The sequence below is a fragment of the Podarcis liolepis genome, assembly GCF_965112155.1.
Source record: "Podarcis liolepis genome assembly, chromosome: 12".
Lineage (NCBI taxonomy): Eukaryota > Metazoa > Chordata > Lepidosauria > Squamata > Lacertidae > Podarcis > Podarcis liolepis.
The window spans coordinates 47,844,446-47,865,434 of NC_139563.1; the positions used below are offsets into that span (position 1 = coordinate 47,844,446).

At 42.3% G+C, this 20,989-nt stretch overlaps 1 protein-coding gene across 3 annotated transcripts in view; it reads left to right on the forward strand.

Annotated features, from left to right (window-relative positions):
- The first annotated feature begins 868 nt into the window (after positions 1-868).
- Positions 869-20,989, forward strand: part of TMEM108 (transmembrane protein 108) — a 185,466-nt gene continuing 165,345 nt past the window's right edge. For all 3 annotated transcript variants that reach the window (XM_083468390.1, XM_083468394.1, XM_083468391.1), the window contains exons 1-2: positions 869-992; positions 8,439-8,568. The gene's annotated coding sequence lies outside the window, so the exon portion shown is untranslated. The remainder of the gene's footprint in view (positions 993-8,438; positions 8,569-20,989) is intronic.

Sequence of the window (20,989 nt, forward strand, 5' to 3'; positions counted from 1 at the left end):
TTATGTTTTCATTTTGTGTTTTTATGCGTTGAACTGCCCTGAGATATTCAGATGAATGGGTGGCATGCAAATTTAATAAATAATAATAAAACCCTGCAATGCAGGAATCTTTTGCCCACTGTGCAACCCTGAGATTAAGAGTCTCATGATCCATCAACTGAGCTCTCCCAATATTGCCAAGGAAGTTGCTTCTCTTCCCAATTAGCACATATTCTTCCGAAGGGCCTCCTGCTTAGTGACAGCACCTGTTTCCCTCATCAACTTTTAAAATCTTTTAAAAACCACAACGGCTAAATACGGGCCTTCCCATTTTGGCCCGATTATGGCTAATCCAATACAGCTCTGGAATAATCCTGCCTCTAATCTCCATAATAACTTGTCCCTGCTGTTGCAAAAAACAAAAACACTTCATTTATATTCTGGGAACTAAATTCGATTCGAGCGCAAAAAATCCCCTCGGCCTATTCATCAGCTGGCCCAGATACCTGATTATTTGATGTAACGCTGAACACAAACTCAGCTATAGTAAAACAATTCAAAGAGGGCAAACGCCTTACGTGGCTGGGTAGCTCAGCTGGGTAGAACGTGGTGCTGAATAAAGCCCAGGTCGCAGGTTCGATTCCCCCCTAGAGGCGGACAGCTGCATATCCCAGGGGGTTGGACTAGATGACCCTCAGGGTACCCCTAGGATATCTAATTTTATTGAAGTCTCCCGACTCCCAGGGTATCTTTCGTGCGTTCCCACAGCCGGGGATTCTATGCTGGATGGGGGGGGGGCGGGGGGGGGAGAGCGGCTGGTGGGGAGGGGGAGCGGCGGAGCGGGACCCGCGGAGGGATTGGCTGGCGCCTGCCACGTGACGGACGCGAGGCAACATGTGCTATTGGCCTTCCTGGGCTGCCGGGGAGCATCGTCTTGCGTCGCGCGTGGCGGCGGCGGGAGATCGCAGGGTTCCTCCGCGGTGGATCTTCGCAGCGGCGCTGCTCCTCCTGAGGTAAAATCTGAGGTGGTGGGGAAAAGGAGGGGGGGAGGCTGCTGAGGCTGCTTTTTCGGGACCCTGCCGTACGTTGTCCTCCTTCATTCCCTCAGAAAGTGTGTGGAAACCCCAATTTTGTGTGGCGAGGATGGGGCTTGCGGACGGATTGAGGGGGGTGTCGCGTTTTGCGTGGGTTTTTTCTCTGTCTTTGTGAGAGTTAAAAGAGGCAAAGGAGGGGGAGATCCGTGAGGCGTTGGAAATATGACTTGGGTTTTCTTTTCTTTTTCGCCTCGCTTTTCTGGGTTTGAGGGTGGGGAGAAAGGGTGGAAGGAAATATATCTTGTCACCGTCACCTTCATCACCATCATCATTTTATTATTTACAAAGCAGACAGTTTAAATTTAAACCTGGGAAATGCCTCTCGACTGAGGAAAGGTGAGGAGAAAGGGTGGCATGAAATATATCTTGTCATTATTATTATTTATTATTATTATTTGCAAAGCAGGCAGTTTAAATCTAAGCCTGGGAAGTGCCTCTCGACTGAGAGGCGGGTTCGGAAATGAGGAAAGGTGAGGAGAAAGGGTGGCATGAAATATATATTGTCATTATTATTATTATTATTATTATTATTTTATTATTTGCAAAGCTGGCAGTTTAAATTTAAACCTGGGAAATGCCTCTCGACTGAATGAGGAAATGAGGAAAGGGGTTCTCAGGATATCCAAATGAACCGGGGGTTAAATGGACCCTGTTCTTCTGTAAGGCGAATTTCAAGTGGGTTGGGTTGGGGTTTTTTTGCTACAGCCGGTTAAAAGCACATAACGTTTCAGCCCTGATAGAAGCACGCCTCTCTGAAGCAGCCAAGCTACAGAGAGATTTCCATGAGAATTGTTGGGAGTTGGGAAGGGACCTCTGGTGGTCATCTAGTCCACCCCCTGCAATGCAGGAATCTTTTGCCCCATGTGGGGCTCGAACCCACAGCCCTGAGGCTTGTGGTCAACTGGCTGAGCTGGAAGTGAAGGTAGGTGGGTGGGTGTGTTAGGGGTGGGGTGGAGGGTGAGATGGAAGACAGTGAGTGCAAGACCAAATCTTAAGGGAAATTAACTTTTCATTAGCCATCACACCCATACTTAAAATCAAATGGTTCCTTGACGCTCAGGGGTATTAATAATTACTGCAGAGTATGTGTCTGTGGAAGACATTTCTCCAAGGATCAATGGCTGTTTATTATTCATTTAAAATATTTATGAATTCATCTTTAATCATGGGTTTCTAAGCACTTTACAACAGATTTTTTTTTAAAAAACTGAACAATGTACTCTGCAGCACAAAATAAAACAGTAGGTTATTAAAAGCAACCAAATAAAATGAACTGTGCAGTAGGAATGTGGAATGTATAATCAAGCAGAAAAGGTTTTCTATCATGTGAGCAGAGAGCATAAGTGTGCATGTGTTTTTTTGTTCACATACAACATGCTCACATTTATTTGTTTTTTAAAAATGGGGATGCTATTAGCTTATTTGAACAGGCTGCAAGTCTTAGGCAGGTAAATCGTATAAATTAACCCCCCAGTCCCACAGTTGGATTCACTTCTGAATCTACATGGATAGGATTGTGATGTGAACTATCCTGAGACCTCCAGGTATAGGTGTATAAGTTGAATAATAAATAAATAAAGCTAAAGGTAAAGAGACCCCTGACAGTTAAGTCCAGTTGCGAACGACTCTGGGGTTGCGGCGCTCATCTTGCTTTACAGGCCGAGGGAGCCGGCGTTTGTCCACTTCCACAGACTTTTCCGGGTCATGTTGCCAGCATGACTAAGCTGCTTCTGGTGAAGCCAGAACAGCGCACAGAAATGCTGTTTACCTTTCTGCTGGAGCAGTACCTATTTATCTGCTTGCACTGTGGGCTTTCAAACTGCTAGGTTGGCAGGAGCTGGGACTGAACAACGGGAGCTCACCTCGTCGCGGGGCCTCGAACCGCCGACCTTACGACCGGCAAGTCCAAGCGGCACAGAGGTTTAAACCACAGCGCCACCCGCGCCCCGTTAAATAAATAAATAAATAAATAAATAATGAAGCTGGATCCATGTTGCACAAAACATGTAATATTTAAGAGGAACTCTGTTGATTTGCCTCTGGACATAATTCTGTTGGGATGTTTCTGGAAAATGATGCTGTCATTTTTCAACTGATTCCCACTGCTTCCAATCTCAGGTTACATGTTGTCTGTTTTTGTTTTGTTTTTTAAGCAAACTCTGAAAAAGTTGGCACCTTGCCTATTTAGCACCAGTTCAGAGAACCAAATGCTCCTGTGTTCAAAAACTTCTGTGAATTTTTCATCAGCAATGTTCTTTAACTGGTTTTCCTTAACTGATTTTCCTATCTACTGAGAACAAATGCTCTATAGGATTCAGAAAAAGTATATTCTGTTTTCTCATTTCTAGCGTTTTGTTTTCAGCATTGCATGCTACAATGAGAATATAAAGGCTTCCAGCAACATCTGTTACTGCACCATCAAGTCTTACCATAAATTATCCCCTGTGACCATCCTTGTTTGAAAATATTTGTACAAAGTTATCTTGAATGCGCAGGCACTAAGCTAATTATGGTAAATTTATTTCTGGTAAGTCTGATTTTCAGGGATTCTTTAGATGCTAAGGATTCTACAGGATTTTTTAAAAAGGATTCGTCAACTGAGAAAACTTCTAATCCAGTTAAGGAGCTGAGAGCTTACTTCACACTTGTAAATTCATGTTCTTGGCATGTATATATATCAGAAATGACTAGGAAGAGTTATTTATATTTTTATAGGAGAAGAAGAAACAATGAATTGAGAAGAACTTGAGCAAAAACATTAATGGAGATAACAGCCTATATGATGTGTACAAACAAAAATGCACAGGGAAACGTGTACCAAAATGTATAAATGTATGATAATGGAAGCTTTGGATGCAATCTCCAAGAGCTAAATGAATTTAAGCTACAGTCATAATAAATTCACATCTCCAATGAGATACATTGGATTTAGTCAAAGGAAAATTAATTGTGGTTTAGATGCAATCCTAAGTACATTTCCTAAGGAGTTAGAGCCCATCTACATAGCTGTTTTATTAAGGGTATATGCAATATCATATCTTTGATATGTGAATAGTGCATAGTACTGGCAGCACATTATCCTCCTTTATCAGTTCTTCCTCAATATTCCTGCATTATTGCATCCACACTTTAAACTCTGCCCATTCTGTTTTCCACATTGCATCCACCCCCAGTTTCCCCTTTCCCCCAAACTAAAGTTAGTTGCCTTTGAAGCCATGCCACCATATTTTCATTTGTCGTCTTTTTCATGTTTTATGTTAGGGTTGTGGCTGTTGTGCAAAACCATGGTTGTTTGCAGAGAGAAAAAACAGTATCTGTAATCAACAGGAAATAAAGTGGGAGTGATGCTGATAAACAAATCCTCCTCCCCACCACAAAGATTTCATATAACCATCATGACTTGACTGATAGATATGCCCTCCATGAATGTTTTTCAAATCCTGTTTTATAACCAACCAGTGGTCACCACTATATCTTTATGGCAGGGAGTTCTATAAATTAATTATTTGACAATGGCTCAGTTTGCACATAACACAGAGTCAAATCATGGCTTAGGAGCAAACATGCAGGCTTACAGAGAGGAACTTGTGACCAGTTTACTCCTCCTTCAGTCATTCTGCTGCGCTCTGCTAAGTCAGGGTAATGTGTCCTACAAACCTGGACTCAGGGTTTAGCTCTGCAGACAAACCCACGAGCTCAAACCAAGGTTGGTCCTATGGTTTACAGCTTGTGGTTTGCCTTGGAGAGCTAAACCACAAGCCTATGTTGATATGCAAAGTCAAACCATAGTTCAGCTCAGTGCAGCATCAGAATAACTGAAGGGAGATCTCGCCAGGAGCATCTCATTCACACTAAGCCACAGTTTGGTTTAGCATTACATGAAAACAAGATCAGTGTCTTATATGGCATTTTTTCATATAAGAAAACTATATACACAATCACTTGTGATGTGTGAGGTGTGTGTTTATTTTGCCACGAATGAGGAAGATGGCTGTGCACATTATCTCTGCTAGAAGAAACCTTAATGTGTCAATCAGCCCTTTGCCCCATTAATTTCTGTGGTACTTTCTTCGGTGTGATATATTACCTAGGACAAAGGTGCTACACTAGCAAGCAGAAGAGCCATTAGAGAAATTTTTGTGTTATCTCCCCAGAAAAAAGTAGAAGTTAAAAAACAAAATCTGGTTTTCAGACTGATTAGTTCAGTGGAGTCAGTGAGGAATGCCTTTAATAACTGCCATTTATTACTTGAAGTATCAGATAGGCACTGCCGCAAATAGGATGTGGAAAGGCATAGTCTGTTGATGATCAAGCTGGACTGAATACACATAAGAACATAAGAGCTTTCTGTATCAGGCCAAAGGCCTTTTAGTCCAGCTTCCAGTTCTCACAGTGGCCAACCAGATGCCTGTGGGAAGCCCATGAGCAGGACCCAAGTACATCATCACTCTTTCCACTTGTGATTCATAACAAGTGATGTTCAGAGAGTTACCACTTTCTCCAGTGGAGGAAGATCACTCGCTTTTGAAAGTGATCCACCTCAAAAGGGAAGGGGATATTTGTCAATTATTGGGTCTGCAAAGTTTGTTTCTAACTTCTCTAAGTAAGGGGAGCTAAGTTCCCCTTCCTTTTTTTATGGAGAAGTGGCCCTCAGCTTAGGCAAGACTTTGAGCGATACTGAAGTGCTCACCTGGTTGATGCCCTTTTGTCCTGTAGCACTGCAGTGCTGTGTGTCTTGATTTTATCAGGGTTCTCCTTGTGTTGTGATCAAAAGTAGTGTCCCCATTACAGCAGTGGGTTTACTGGCCTTTTCACCCTACATTATTCTCTAGGTAACTTTCTGTGGGGGAACGTTGCCAGTGTTGGGCATGCCGAAAGGCAAAAGAGGGCAGAATAATCAATTTCAATGTTACCTTTGTACAAGACGCTAGTTTAGACACACACTCACACACCCTCTTGCATACAGAAAAATGAGAATTTTCAGGAATCCAGCCAGCTAAAAACACCCAAGGTTTGAAGTGAGGCCAGTTAGAAGCTTGGAAGGCTGCATTAGGTTCCCAAGGCTGAGATTCCTCACCTCTGTGTATCAGCAATAAGTTAGCTATAGAGGTTGGCTGCCACTCAAGCCCACAGTGTTGTTTTGGTGAACTTTCACCATTCAAAATAGCATCTACATTACAACAAGCTCTCTCAGTCTTAGAACATCTTGCCAGCCCCCCCCCCTTTTCTTTTTGGAGAAGTTACCAGACAAGGAAGCTCCCTCCGTTTCACAAGGCATCTCAGCGTCTTGACAAGGCAGATGCAATAGCATCATAAGGAATCCTTGTCAAAACATCCTCCTACTGTGTAGGCTGTAGGCACTGTGATTTATTATGCTAGGAGATATCATTTTTTGTGAAAATTCCAGGAAAGCACAGGAAGAATTGTTTCCTTTAGTTATCTTCTAGTAGAGTCAGAGCTATAGTTGGTATATCCTGGCTACAGCACTGCAGATATACAATGCCATGTGGTACATCTTTCAAGCAATTGAAAATTACGCAATTGACTAAAAATACTGAGATTTTAAAATGCTTTTGTTTTTTGAAAGAGTTGACCTTCCAGTTTACAAACTGTTGTTCATGTTCTCAATTTTTTTCCTTAAAGCTGTGTGCTTGTAAGAATGCAGACATTTTTACCCGCCACCCTGTTTGAGAAAAATAGTTTTTGTTGGGCCAAGTGCTGTGCACAGTTTGAGAAAAATAGTTTTTGTTGGGCCAAGTGCTGTGCACATTTATTAAAAGTGAGCTTGAAAAAGATCTCTGTTCTATAAATACAGGGGAATCCCCAACTTATATGAGGATTCCATTCTGGGCTACTGCACACGTCACCGGAATGCACACAAGTGGGAATTCCCTCGTTTCTTTCCCACCCAGCTCCATTCCACACTGTTCCACCCCTGCCCTGCCCCTTTTGGTTCTGTTTTCAGTGCATGTGTCAGTGGGAATTGGGTGCTTATTGCATGGAAGTGGGGAGACGCCTGTGTTACAGTTAGGGAGCCCTGTAATACTGAAGCATTCAACAATAATACTGTATTTCATGATGTCATCTGGTGTCTTTATGAGGCAGAATTCAAAGGATTTGATATTTTATTGTCTTCTGATTGAAGTATGTGCCTCATCAAAGTAATTAATTCATCTTACTGAGCAACTAGGCAGCATATGGCTCCAGATGGCTTTATACAAACTCTTTGGCTTGTTTAGACTCCTTTGAGACGATTCCTCCCCTCCTTCCACGATGCATGTTGCCCCATTGATATATTCCATTCTCTGACATATCTTATAATGAACAGAGCGCAGATTTGACAATATCTCAGTTGAACATTTTATGTCACCATTTGCAACTCCCTACTGCTCATTTTAGTGCTTAGTTAAAGGGTTCTTCTGAACCTTGCATGGTCATAGGAAGCTGCCTTGCACTGAGTCAGATCATTGGTCCATCTAGCTCATTATCGTCTACTCAGTGATTGTTCAGGGCTACCTGGAGATGCTGGGGATTGAACCTGGTACCTTCTGCATGCAAAGCAGAGGCCCTGCCATTTAGCTACCACCCTATCTAAATGTTCAGGTGTCATATGTGGCCAATAGGGCTGTTGTCTTGTGTAGGGTGGTACACTAACTGCGCTCATTCCTGGTGACTGGAGATTTGGATCGGTAAATACAAGGCTTAGTGCTTGAATTCCTGCAGTGGGCTCTACAAAGGGCTGCATTTGAAGTGTGAGTAGAAATAAGACTTGGTTCAGAATGCTGCTGCTAAGACTGTTAACAAATTCAGTTCAGTTATTGAATTGTAAATTATTTCTTACTCTCCCTTCACCATGAAAGTTTGCTCTGCTGGGGTTGCCACGGAGAATACCCTCTTTTATCATGAAACCAGTCTTTGACTGGACAGTCCTTCAAATAGACAACTTCTTCAAACATAGGATTGTCTGCTGTGATGTAGGACATGTGGCCACCCTACTTAATAGGCCTATCATAAGCATTACTCAGCTATCTGATGTTGGCACTTTGCTTACATCCACTTTATATGTTCTAGATGCTATAAAAAACAAGTTCTGAGAAAACTTTCAGAACATTGAGGGATTAGCTTTTCAGATCTACTAACACCTGAAGTGTAACAGTGCGTTCTGAAATATGGATGGATTTCATTTTCTGGAAACCACCAGAGAAGTTTATAGGTTCCCATTTAAGATCAATGACCCACAGAATTGTTGTGGCCAATTGAAAGGAAGGTGATCTATCTGGGGAGATTCTATTTGGATGGAACACTGTGCAGAATGCAGTGTGACTAAGTAGCTGGACATAACCACACTTTCTTTTAACTTTTCAGCTTGTCTCAATTGACAATAATCTTGAAAGCAAGACAAAGAATAAAACATCACCACAAATGAGAAAAGGTGGAATCAATGGACGATGAGAATAAAAGTGTGACAGAGAGCTTTTACACATCTTGCTCCAAGGTATGTTTATGGTCATGATTTTTTATTACTGTTCTTTGTGCTTGTGAGGGAGAGCAATAAGGTGGATGTTTGCATGTTTTTGGAGGGTAGGGGTGTGATACTGGTTGAATATAATGATAACAACATCCCTGTTACACCCAGTATAGCCATTGATTCTGGCAATCTTGGAAATGTGCTGTAGTACCAGAGTCAGCTGGAGGCTTCTGGACAAAACAGACATATAAGTGGGAGGAAGTTTGTAGGTTACACCCTTCCCCAGGCCACAACCCTCACTGGTCCTCCACACCATCCTTGATTGGCTAGAGCACACCCTTGAAATCTGATAATGCCTCTTGATTGACTGGATCGAAGACCGAGAGGCATGTGAGTATGTGTAGATACCAGCCTTTACAAAGGTGAACTTCACATCACTGGCATGTGGCCCCCAGAATGCTGCCCAGAAGGGAATATGGCCCTGGGGCAGAAAAAGGTTCCTCACCCTTGAGATCAGGCCTTGGAGAGACATTGGGGTGGCCAACGAATCAGTAATGTTCCTGATGACATAATTGTGGGGCACATTAGGGTCCAAATTGGCTTGCAGTTTGTCCTAGAATAAACCAACTGATTTTCAAAGTTAGGCGAAAAATAGTCTTTATTTTCCAATTCCAAGCTCATTGTGGGTTGCTTCATCACTACTCATGCTGAAGATGTGAAACTGCTCTTCTATGGGCAGGGAATTGTTTGTTTGCTTTTTAAAGTAGGAAGCCTATGTTTCAGTGTAGCAGAAGTGAATGCTCAAGCTCTAAGGAGAAAAATAAGCATTAAAAAGGTGGGAAAGGTCTTGTGGTGCTTTGGGTCACATGTCCCATCCTGTAGATGCCCATGGTGCTATCACAGCCATCCAGGGCTACTAGTCTATTCTTTCCAGAAGTTTTACAGGTGGCTAACAGTAATTTTCTAGTTGAGTGTTCTGAATCAACATCATCTGGCTTGTTTAGCCACAACCTCCCTCATTCTTGCAGCAACCCATCTGGAAATGGAAGTGCCCTGTGTTGACTGAGGAGCCAGGGCATGATTTTTTTACTGTGCTGTACTTTGTGTATAAGTGAGTTAAAGGTTAGGAAAATAATCTCTGGAGAAATAGGTAGCGAGACCCTTACCTCTGTTCTGATTTCATCTTGCAACAAATGACCCAATATACTGAAAAATACAGCATCTTGCTTTTTAAGACTAGGATAGAGGACTTGTGTCCCTCTGGATTTTCTTTGACCTCTGGCCAGCACAGTCAGTGATTAGGGATGATGGGAATTTTAGTCCAATAACTTTTGGAAAACCACCGGTTCCTCATCCTTGACTTATATCTTATGATATTTATGCAAGGCTTTTGAGGTAGGCCTCACAATGCAGTTTTCATTAGATTGTTACAACAATAAGCACCAGTAAACATGTCAGAGGCCCCATCTGCACTATATTTTAAAAGCATTATTATACTACTATAAACAGCCATGGTTTCTTCCAAAAAAAACCCCTGGGAACTGTAGTTTGTTAAAGTTTTTAGGAGACCCCTACTCCCCGCGGTTCGAATCCCCGTGGTGGGGTGCGCTCCTGTCGTTCGGTCCCAGCGCCTGCCAACCTAGCAGTTCGAAAAGCACCTCTGGGTGCAAGTAGATAAATAGGGACCGCTTACCAGCACGAAGGTAAATGGCGTTCTGTGTGCTGCGCTGGCTCGCCAGATGCAGCTTGTTACGCTGGCCACGTGACCCGGAAGTGTCTGCGGACAGCGCTGGCTCCCGGCCTATAGAGTGAGATGAGCGCACAACCCTAGAGTCTGGCAAGACTGGCCCGAACGGGCAGGGGTACCTTTACCTTTACATTACTCCCCTTATAGAGCTGCAATTGCCAGAGTAGTTTAGTAGCCAACTCCTTTTCCTAGGGAACTCTGAGAATTCTAGCTGTATAAAGGGAACAGGGGTCTGCTCACGTCTCAGCACCTCTAACAGACTACAGTTCTCAGGATGCATTGCGGAAGCTATGACTCTTTAAAGTGGTATGATACTGCTTTAAATATATAGTGCAGATGGGGCCACAATAAAACAGGAAAGACAATTACAAGGGCAAGATGGCTTGTTCATAAGTGCCTGTGGTAGCAGTTGAGAAAGGAAGGGGCCTTTGCTGAAAGCTGGATGGTGACAAATCCCAAGCTGTTTCCGTTGCTGCTTTTCTCCCCTAGTACCATAGCCACAAGCCAGGAGACCAGACCTACCATTAGGCAAAGCAAAGCAGTTGCCTCAAGGGGCAGATAATGGAGGGCAGGCACCCTGCTCCTATTCCCTTGAGTCTCTTAAGTTAGCCAACTGTGTCCAGTTGATATAAGATTCCAGCTGCGAGTCTTGCTGGATTCTACAGGTGTCATCTTGTCCTCCAACTCAACAGTGTAATGCCTTGGGCCAGCAACCATGAAGCACCTGAAAAGTCAGGGGCAATGTGAGAGAATTTGTGTTTTTCATGACCTGACTCTTCCTGGTTAAGAGGGCACACAGTTGGTTCCCTGCTTGTGCTCTCCTTGAATCATTCTCCCTGAATCGAACATCCCCCAGTGTCCCTGGTCTCATATAAATGGAGATGCATAGCTTGTGGCACATAAAGCATCCTATCTCCAGACTATGGGCTTGCACAATGAGGACAACAATAAAGAAATGTTGCTGGAATAAGTACAAAATGCTTTCACCAGCATCTTTTCAGAATTACCCATTGATTCTGGAAGATTTGCTGAGGGTCTAGAAATAAACACAGTACTTGCATTTTCCTGAAGTTGGCATGTACTCAGGCCAAATGGTGGTGCTTTAAATTCAGTTCACTGTGGAAGAGATGATACTGTGTACGAGACAATTGAGAATAGCTGTTACTCCATTTCCTGGCTCTTCTGGGTTTTATGCAGTCACTTAACAGCATTGAAGTGCAGCTGTTGAAAAGTGGTTAGGATAGTCTTTCGTACTGTTAGTGCTTAAGATTTTTTTTTTTAAACAGACCCAAAATGTATTGCAGTGATAATTTAGGACTCAGATTGAGACACTGTTTATTGGTTGATATAAAATGTATGTTTTGTAAACACTGAACAGTGTCTACTTTAAAACAATACTTTACTATTCTGTATAGCACTTTCCAGAGCTTCTCGTTCATGAAGGGAAATCTTCATAAAATACTGTATCAGTGGTGTCTCACTGACACCATATTGACTGAGGGTTAAGATATACAAGAATAGTAGAAATATATGTTGGAGATATTCACAGGATGGTGCTGACACGTTTGGCGGGAAGGATCCAGGTTTTTTTTGAAAGAAGGCTTTGTATGCCATTGTTCGAAATTGAGAGAGCTATGATTTGTGATCCTATGGACATTTTTTAATGGATACGAAGGTTGTGTACACACTTCTCATTTGGTGCACTCCAACTGCTGGTTTGGGAAGTGGTGTACACACGATGTTAGTCACAATCCATATTTATCTTGTTGTTACCTAAGAAATACTGTGTTTTCATGTATTTTCGCCCCAAACGAGCTTTGAACCAAATTGAGGAAAAGGATGGCCTAGTTTGGAACAGCCCAACTTTTCATACCAAGTGGGCTGCAAGAATACTTTGATATGGAAGCTGCAGGTAGTACACTGCCTTGTCCTGTGAAGGGGGACATTTTTATGCCCCCCCATCCCTCACACTGCCTTTCCAAAGCTGGCTAAGTGAGGTGCTAGGCTTTGGGAAGGAGGTGTGAGGCTCTGTCAGGGTCCTAGAGTTCTCCCATCTCCTTCCCAAAGCTGAGAAAGCGCTAAATAGGCTTTGGGAAGAAGGAGGGAGGACTCTAGGACCCTGTCAGAGCCCTCCTTCCCAAAGCCCATGCCTCACTTACCAGGCTTTGGGAAGGCAGCAGGAGGGCTGGGGTGTGTGTTAAATGTTGCCAAGGGCTGCCAAAAAGGCCTCAGGGGCCTCATGTTGCCCTCTGGCCGCAGATTGGACCACCCTGGCCTAGCTGCATTTTAAGGCAGTGATGAGATATGTGCAATGATACTTAGGTGTGATGTTTGATTTCAGTTGGCTATAATCACCCTGTTCCCCTTTTGCATCTCTCTCTCTCTCTCTCTCTCCCTCTCTCCCCCTCTCCCCCTCCCTCCCTCCCTCCCTCCCTTTCCTAGCTTGCCCTTCCCTATTCTGTATCACCCTCCCCTAAAATTTAGCTTGTGATCCTATCCAGACAGGAACTTGTCTCCTCCGCCCACCCGCATTTTCTTCCGTATGTTATTCTATCAAGCGTCATATATATTGCAGGAGCTATACACATAAATAATTAAATGAATTATCAGAAAAAATATTTTCTAATATTTTCTGTGTGGTGAGAAGGTCCAAGGGCTGTGTAAGCTGCAGGTTTTTGAGCCCCCTGCCTTGGGCAAGATACGGTCAGTGAGTCCCCTCTGTCAGTAAGTCTCCCTTCTCGCTGCAGCAGTTCCACGAGCCTCTTGCCAGTGTTGAGGTGGGGGTCCCTCAACAGATGCTTGACCATGCAAGCTCTTTTCACCAACTCTGGGCAGGACTTAGTGAAGTCTGACTTCCTTTGGAAGGAGAAACCTCATACAGTGTTTTTCAATATTTGAGTTCATTTGCAAATATGCAAGTTGAGCGTAGCATTCCTACCAACAGCAAATCCCCATGTCAGATCCCTGAAGAGCCACCCCAGCACGCCTAAGGGAGCCCCTTTTCCTTCATATCTCTCTGTCCCTCATCCTCACCTCATTTTAAAAATGCTCCTGTTCTTCTCCCATCCAGAACACTAAAGAGAGCTCCAGCTGTTTCCTGACCATTGGCCACTATTCATTAAAAAATACCAACCAATAGGCCCCAGAGCGTCAATACAGAGCGTGGCTCACATTATGTCATTTGTCTTGATGTATATATTGCGTAATTGGAAGTGGTCTCGCCATAATCTTTCTTCTTTAAACAGTAGCAGCCAGTGTGTCTTTCATAATTTAGCCTCTTCACTCCTGCATCCCTAGTGGTAAGTTTGGTTTTTTTGCAGAACGTGATGCCTGAAGTGAAGTGATTGAGATAGCAACTAAGATGTTTTCTCTCTCTTTCTCCACCACATAAGTGCATTCACACCTCTCACTTCCCTCTTATCTCATGAGGATAAGTTAGAAGAAGTCATTAATCCTTCATAAGACAAATCATGAAGGGCTTCATTTTGGAAGTTCCAATGTTCCCAAAGCAGATGTTACCATACGGATTTATCAACAAAGCCAGTGTGTGATATGAAATGTTTTGTGCTTTAACTCTCATGTAGCTATTTTACTAATATAAGGCATATTGGCCTCAAAGAAACTGATGAAAGGGAAGAAGCTACAGATAAAGCTCAGAGCCCTGAGAATTTAATCACTGGGTTTTCATATACGGAAGACCTATGGGTTAACCTTGTTTGGGATTTGTTCTGTCTCTGAACTGCTCTGCCTTAATTTTGGGTCCTGTAGACAAAGGCAAGTTTGTTTCTGTGAAGAATGGAACACTAAAATTAGAAGGGACTTACTTGCAAGTAAAGATGTATAGGACCAGGCTTTAAGCTGCTTAGAAAACCAGAGATTTTTTATTTATGTTTCTTAATCCATATATACAGTGATGATATACACCAGGGGCAGCCAAAACAGCACCTTCCAGATATTGTTGGACATTCAGTTCCCATTCTGTGAAGCACCCTGAGACCTCCAGGTATAGGGCGGTATATAAATTAAATAATAAATAAATAAGGTTCAGCCAGTATGGCCAGCGGTCAGGGATGATGACAGCCCAGTGATATCTGGAGGATATCTTGTTGTCTATCCTTGATGTAACCAGCAGAACAGCTAAACATCAGTTAGAAGCACCAGTGAATGACCTAGGACAGTCAGCAAGAAACACCCAGAATACTCTGCCTTAAGAGAAAAGTTTAAATCTCCAAGCAATTAAAGAAATGGGGGCCAGGATAATACCAGGGTGAGTGACCGTTGGAGAAAAGTCTATCTCGTTACAATGCAACACTCAGAAGGAGCTTGTCTACTTTTCTATCTGCCTATAAAGGTGAGCTATAACTAGAACAATGTCACCATGACCTTCTTTTTATTATCAGCAAGACTTGTTCTAAAGAGTCAGTGTTGACAGGAAGCATGTGCATTACAGTGGTACCTCGGCTTAAGTACTTAATTTGTTCTGGAGGTCCATTCTTAACCTGAAACTGTTCTTAACCTGAAGCATCACTTTAGCTAATGGTGCCTCCCGCTCCCGCCGGGCCGCCGGAGCACGATTTCTGTTCTTATCCTGAAGCAAAGTTCTTGACCTGAAGCACTATTTCTGGGTTAGCGGAGTCTGTAACCTGAAGCGTATGTAACCCAAGGTACCACTGTATACACAATTCTTTAACCTTATGTCCCTGATATTATAGAGATGGTAGCTAATAAATATCCATGTTTTATATCTAAAATTTTTCTCTCTGCCTTCTTTTTTTTTGGCTCTAATTTATTCTTACACCTGTGAGCTGTGGAAATGTTAACCTTTGCCTCCAATTATAACTGTGTAAAATGTAACCTTTTATAAACACCTAAAACCAATAGAGGTCTTTTTGCTATCATAAATGAAAGGACACAAATCTAGCCTGAGTTACCATAAGTAATCTGAGGTTATACTGACTGCAGTAGGAAAGGTAAGCACATGCTTAAAGCTCTTCAGTTAGAATCAGTAGAAAAAGGCATTTACCTCTTGACCAGATTGTGATTTAAGCATTTTCCTTTAGCTCTCAAAAGTGATACTGTAATCTAGTAAATGGAATTTTTCACTAGTTAACCAAAAAAGTACAATTTGTTCACATAATTTTTAAAAAAACTGGCAAATAGTGCTCCAACCACATGATATCCTTGTGATGTTTTAAAAATGCTGTCTCTTAATTAATGCAAGATTGCAACTAGGGACTCCAGTGAATTAAGCAAACTGTAGACAGATGTAACATAAATCCTATCTAGGTTAATCTTGATGAGCTCAAACGTGGTTACAGGAAATTAGCGATAATTAATATTTCACCGAGGTATATTGTTACATTCTTACCCGGCAATCTGCTGTAGGCATTAGTGCTCCGGTGCGCACACAAAGATCAGTTATCACCCCCCCCCGCATTTATTCCAGTAGCATAGGGGTTGGGGGAGAGATGCTCTCTTTGCATGTAGGAAATTCATTAAGGCAAATGGGGAGGCCTTCATGTCCAGGAATTCTTTGGGAATAGGGAAATAAAACTGGCAAGCCTGGCTGTGTGTTTCTGTCTAAAGAGGAACTTTTTCTGCATGGGTAATAGATTTTTTTTTTTTTAAGTTTAATGATTTTACAAAAGCAAATTTCTGTTAAGTGAAGTACAGTTTTGCTTTATATTCCACCAGTTTAAAACAAACAACAGCAAGTCCACTTAATACTGAAAGTGATGAAGGAAGTCCATTTCTTCATCTAATATCAATTTGCCTATTTTGGTGATCTCTAAAGTCTTACACCCGCCATTCTTTAATAAACAGGAAGACTCTTCAGGCATTTATCAATGTCTGGTCATGTAAAAAGCTTCACCCCTGACCTTTCCACTTTGAGCAGGAAGGTCTGGAGGACCATAAGGGCATCAACAAGCCTCCCACACCCATCCCACAGGCTGATGGGTGGTTCATGTAGAGATCAGCATTCATTTATTTCTGAACAAATCAGACTGGACCAATTGCTCATTTCTTGTTTCTCTTATATCTGGGGTGAAAAGGATGAGTGTGGATTGTTACACTATTGAAGGAAGAGAGTATGTGACATGTTGTACTTTATTAGGCCTGTTGGCCAAGTAAGTCTGCAGGTTTACGTCATCACTTTCAGTAGTTAATTTACCCACCCTCATCTGGCAGGGTTTAGGTGTGTGGTGATGTTGTACCTGGACCAGGAAAGAAGCAGGGCATGCTGCCACATAGATCCTTTGTGGGGTGGAACCAGAAGGGCTACGTTAAGCCCATTCTGTTCCTGGCCTAGCTGCCTTCCATCTTTTTGCAGCAGCTGCCAAATTTGTAGGATACCTGTGTTTCAGTTCATGCATTGTTTTTGGGAAGTTTGAGTTATGTAGGGGATGCAGACGAAACCAGATTTCTCCACCACCTATAGCACATGTACACACACACACACACACACACACACACATTCAAATGGTCCATATTTGTTTTTTATGGGTTTAGCTTTTCACTGCATTACCTTTTCCATCCTGCAAGTTTTCAAGAGAGAGTGTTGTGGGGTGATTTATTTATTTTTAAGCCAAGCTAAGAATAACTATAGAGAGAGTCAGTCACCTTGTTCTGTTCACCTCTCTAATTTTGTCCATTGTATTTTCTGATTGAAACACACAGTAGGTATCTTGTTGAAGTGGAAAGTTCTCATTGAGTGACCTTTGTCTCTCCACTTGCCTTTGTACTGCTTCTTATATAAACGACTTATAAGCAATGTGGCTTATAAGCAGCAACAGATTTGATCCCTCCACCTCACATTCTGTTGTGGCCCTTGGTCCTTCCAATAGAAAGTTACGCTTCTACATCCATAGTACAGTGGTACCTCGGGTTACATACACTTCAGGTTACATACGCTTCAGGTTACAGACTCTGCTAACCCAGAAATAGTACGTTGGGTTAAGAACTTTGCTTCAGGATGAGAACAGAAATCGTGCTCCGGTGGTGTGGCAGCAGCGGGAGGCCCCATTAGCTAAAGTGGTGCTTCAGGTTAAGAACAGTTTCAGGTTAAGAATGGACCTCTGGAACGAATTAAGTACGTAACCAGAGGTACCACTGTAGGCAGCTTTTGAGTCTGGGTGGGTGCGATGGCTCTTGATGAGACAAGTCAAAACCAGATTACCTACTATCAATCAAGTTGCTGCTCTCCTTAACTCTCTTTCCCTTGTGTAATTCTGTCTGGTATGGGTAAGAGGGGATAATAATGAGCAATATGATATAAATTGGCTCTCCCTTCTCTTGTAAATAAACTAGTTTCTATCTTTCGTCCTTCAATCTCCTAGGCAAGGAACAGATAATTGTGAATGAGAGAGGATGGAGAGTTTTGACAAGGTCCTTTGGGGACAAGTTGGTAAAATGTGGGTTGGATGAGGTAACTGTAAGGTAGATTTGTAGCTAGTTGACTCACTAATGATTCACAAATGCTTACTAATGGTTCCTCGTCATCTTGGAACAAGTAGGGTGCTGCAGATTCTGCCCTGGGACCATTGTTGTTCAATCTCACTTTTAAGAAAATGGCTTTAACAGTGGGGAGGAAATTAACAATGAGAAAACAAACCATACCCTTAGCGAGGCTGGATACGGAATCTAGACCAGCAGCTACTAATCCTCATCACCTTGCAGGGTATAATCCAGTAAAACATAGAATCATAGAATTATAGAGTTGGAAGGGTCCCAAAGCATCATCTAGTCCCACCCCCTGCAATGCCGGAATTTCAACTAAAGCATCCATGACAGATGGCCATCCAATCTCTGTTTAAAAACCTCCAAGGAAGGAGAGACCACTACCTTCCGAAAGAGTCTGTTCCACTGTCAAACAGATTTTACTGTCAGAAAGTTCTTCCTGATGTTTCCTTCACCTTGCATAGTAGGAGAAAACAAGCTTGCTCCATCTTCCATGTGATAGCCCTTGAGATATTTGAAGATGGCTATCTGTCTCCTCTTTTTGAGGCTAAACATCCCCAACTCCCTCAACTGTTCCTCATAAGGCTTGGTTTCCTTGATTGCCTTGGTTGCCTTCACAGATTCTAGCTTGTCAATTGTTGTTGTTGTTGTTGTTTAGTCATTTTGTCGTTGTGTAGCTTGTCAATATACTTCTTAAATTGTGGTGCCCGGAACTGGACACAGTATTCCAAGTGTGGTACTACCTTGATCTGGACACTATACTTCTATTGATGCAGCCTAGAATAGCATTAGCTTTTTTTTTGCTACTTCATCACTATTAACTCATATTAAGCTTGTGGTCTACGAAGACCCCTAGATCCTTTTCACATGTGTCCCCATCTTATATTTGTGCAGATGGTTCTTCCTGCCTAAGTGCAGAACCATACATTTGTCCTAATGAAATTCATTTTGTTAGTTTGGGCCCAGTTCTCCAATCTGTTAAGGTCAACTTGAATCCTGATTCTGTCTTCTGTGGTGTTAGCTGTTCTTCCCAGTTTGGTGTCATCTGCAAATTGGATGAGAATCCCCTCAATTCCTTCATTCAAGTTGCTTATAAAGATGTTGAACAACAATGGGCCCAGGGCAGAATCTGCAGTACCCTACTTGTTCCAGGATGATGAGGAACCATTAGTGAGCATTAGTGAATCATTAGTGAGTCAACTAGCTACAAATCCACCTTAGTTACCTCTTCCAACCCACATTTTACCAACTTGTCCCCAAAGGACCTTGTCAAAAGCCTTACTGAAATCAAGATATACTGTGTCCACAGTATTCCTCTGATCCATCAAGCTTGTATCTCACATTTTTTAAAAAGAAAGAAATGGCATGACTTGTTTTTGAGAAACACATGCTGGGTCTTTATAAACACAGCATCCTTTTTTAAGTGCACACAGACCAACTGTTTAATTATGTGTTCTAGGATCTTTCCTGGTATAGACATCAAGCAGACTGGTCGGTAGTTACCTGGGTCTTCTTGTCACACATTTTTGAAGATGGGGACAACATTTGTCCACCTCCAGTCTGCATACTGTCATACTTGCTCTCTTTTTTCTCAGTGGTGTAATTGTAACAGTGCTGTAGGTTTCAGAATGATATTGATGTATTTCTGGGGAGATTGCAAAGAAGGTTCTTAACTGCTCTCATTCCATTTTTCTCTCGAAGAAGCCAAACCAGATTTGAGTAATTTCTTTCCTTAAAAAACTTCCACTCCCTCACTCCTTCACTTGCATTTATCACTATTGTGTTTTCTCAGCTAGTGTTTGGCACCTGCTTTTCATTTTCTTTTAGGGCTGGCAAAATTATTCTCTTGCAGTCTCTCTGGCTAATTAGGATTCACTGTCTGGTGATCGCTGTGGCTTTATCCTGCTTTGTTTTAATCTGGATCTTCTGTCTCTTTGAACTCCTTGTGTCCTGTAAAAGAATGAAAATTTACTGCAGCTCACTGATGAGAAACCAGCACATTTTGTTCAGCTATATATCCTTGGCAAAGAACATGGTGTTGCACCACAATTCTAAACATATTTATGTGGTCCTAAACTGTCTGCATTTCAGTGGAACATACTTTCAAATAAGTGGCTTAGGCTGACAGCTCATCTTTCCCCTTCTCTTCCATTTTTTAATAAAACCCAGCAGAGCATTATTTTACCCTCTCAGGGCCAAACTGCCACATACACATTTAACATGAGCTTTCCTGTTAATGGTATCAGTTGTGGGAGGAAGGCAAGCAGAGACAGTACTGCTTGAGGAAACATTTATTGGAAGAGGTCCTTGAGAACAGTGGTGCTGTTGGGCAGTTTTTGATTTGGGGTTTATAGGAGGCCTCTGCTTTTGATGGCAAGTTGGGGAACACAATTTTGGCTCCATTTGAGCCACGGATTTTTGGATCCAAAGGACTACGAATCCCAAATCCAGTCCCTATCCAGATCCATGTGGTTTAATGGTTGAAGTGTTCAACTAGGACGAGGGAGATCCAGGTACTGATTCCTACTTAGTCATGAAGCATGCTGGATGACCTTGGGCCAGGCAATTTCTCTCAAAATAGCCTAGGTTGTTGTGAGGATAAAAGGAGGGGAATCATGTATGCTGCATAAACACATTGAAAGAAAGGTGGGATATAAAAAATAAAATAAAATAAAAATAGCACCGCTGCAAGAAGTTTACCAACTCATCCTTCTGACAACAGAGACTGGTCCTAGGATCCTTGGGTAATGTACTCTGTGTATTGGTATATGAGGTATCTTCAAAGGATTGTATCCAACAAAGTTCCACTCAAGAGTAGACCCACAGAAATTAAGGGACCTAAGTTAGCCATGTCTGTTAATTTCAGTGTGTTTAATGTGAGTACTGCTTGCATTGAATACTACCACCTGCTTTATTTTGGGTACTATGGAAGACAGTCCAGAAAATGCCCAGCAGGACTGCCTTCAATCACATTTCTTGGCTGCCATCTCCAGCTTCTATTTATTTATTTCTTTAAAAAGAGCAGGCCGCTTCATAAATCGCTGCAGTACACTGGCTACAAATTAAAACTGATAGCTTTCCTATTTGAGTGCACAACAGTATAACCTTGATGTGGCTACTCAGAGGAGAGAACAGATTTAGGGAAATCATTAAAGGGAGGAAGCAGGAACATCGCTTCCACATTTCATGCAAGTTGCATAAGCTCTTAGTCATTTTGATACCTAATATCCTGAAATCTGACAT